The sequence below is a fragment of the Zingiber officinale genome, chromosome 2B (genome assembly GCF_018446385.1).
Source record: "Zingiber officinale cultivar Zhangliang chromosome 2B, Zo_v1.1, whole genome shotgun sequence".
Classification (NCBI taxonomy): Eukaryota; Viridiplantae; Streptophyta; class Magnoliopsida; order Zingiberales; family Zingiberaceae; genus Zingiber; species Zingiber officinale.
The window spans coordinates 66,626,038-66,628,069 of record NC_055989.1 but is presented as its reverse complement, the minus strand read 5'-3'; positions in this window follow the sequence as shown (position 1 = coordinate 66,628,069).

Here is a 2,032-nt window from a genome sequence, read left to right as displayed (position 1 = left end):
AGAGCACAATCATGTAGCAAACAAAATTGCAGCAACTTTAATGGCAATGCAGCCATCACACCAGGAAACCCTTCCTGGTCCTCCCTCAGCAGTACCAGGGGAGTCAGCTGTTCCGGAAATTACAGCCGCAATTTCAGATTCGCAGAAATCAGTCTCAGACAATGCTACTGCTCAAGGGCCAGTTCCTGCAGTGATTCCAATGGCTGCTGAGGGTGCCACAGGCTTCATTTCAGTGCAAGGGCAGAATGTGCCAAATGTGCCAGCAACTGCTTTAGAAACAGCATCACAGGGAATAGAACTGGAGATAGGCTTGGTATCAGCACTGAAATTGGTTACTGGCACAGAACCTGAAATTCCAGCACTCCAAAAGGATTCTGAGATAGTCTCAAATTCAATGCAGAATCATGATGCAGTCACAGTTCCAGAAATCTTAAGGCCAGTGCAACAATCACAACAGGGGTTCCTTTCTGGTCTACAATCTGCAGTTCCAACTCCATCAGATGTCCAGGACAGTACAGTTTCAAATTCAGTTTTCCAGAAATCAATCTCAGTCTATGGCACCGTTCAAGGAGGTGAAGGCTCAGAGATGCGCACTGCTGTCCAAGGAATTGCAATTTCGAACCCTGTTCAATCAGCTGTAGTTTCAGACCCAGTGTTATGTCAACTAACTTCTGATTCTGGCATTGTTCAAGGGAATTCAAGCTGGGGAACTTCCCAGGCAGTTGTCACTTCGATTATAGACACAGAAACTACTATTGAGGCTCGAACAACTGAGGTTACAGCGGCTACAGTAATTATGCAGGAAGGTTCCAGTTCAAAGCTAGCATCAGCTTCATATCAGACCATTGCAGTAGGCAAACTTCCAGAATCGTCAGCGACAGTGATGCAATCCCAGCACTGCACTGCTGTAGGTTCAGATGCTCCGCTGATCAAGAAGGAAAGCACAACAGTAGGAACCTGCAGACAGAAATTGGTGGCCAAGGGAACAACACCAGCAATTGCACAATCAATTCCAGCAGCCCCTACAGCACGAACTGCTGCCACAAGCTCCGGAACAATACAGCCATGCACTAGACCACAGCTGGACACAATTGAGCTCTCAGCTGCTGCACCTGCACCTGCACGTTCTGCACCTGCACAATCTGTGCATCAGGCACAAATTCATCTTGCATGTCCAAATCCAGCATTATTGGATCCTGTTACTGCAACACATGCAAATGCAAAACCTGCACAGTCCCCACCTGCACAGCCAGCACCTGTTCATTCAGAAGTTGTACACTCAGAATCTGTCCAGACAGCATTGGCCCATTCGAACTTTGTACAAACAGAAATAGAATCTACACACAAACGTTCAGCACTCGCATCTGATTTGGCACCAGCAGACATGAACTCAGTAAAATCAGCAAGGGCAAGCACAAGGGCAGAAACCGTCAAAATCCCTACCGTGGATCCAGTAGGTGTGTCAAGGCTGAAGGTTATCAGAGGTTCAATGCCTGAGTTGCACTGTGTCAGTTCATTAGTACCAGATTTTGACTCCCCCTTGGCAACTGTAAAGACTGCAGCACAGCCAGTGGAGGGCTTAATTCCAGAATCAATATTAATGCTGAAATCAGATACAACAGTGCTAGAAAGGGAGGACTTCATGCCAGAACTTGCACAATCAGAATGTTCACACTCAGATGATGGCCAGGCAGAGGATTATATGCAGCCAGGACTAGCAAATTCACCTTTTACAAAGCCAGAAACTGCACCTTCAGCAGTGCTGCAACCAGAAACAGCACAGTCTGCACATACACTTTCGGAATCAGCAAGCACAGCATCTGGTTTCATCCCATCAGATACAGATCCAGAACTGCATTCTGAGCCAGAATCGTGCCACTCCCCAGAACCAGAATCGGACTATGCTACACCAAATTCAGACTCAGATACGGTTTCAGCAAGGAGTTCAGATTCGGAAGCCGATGTTCCGGAGAGGGAGGTAATAGGGAAGCACAAACAAATCTGGGATGAACACCTTCACAGCTTGGGAGGC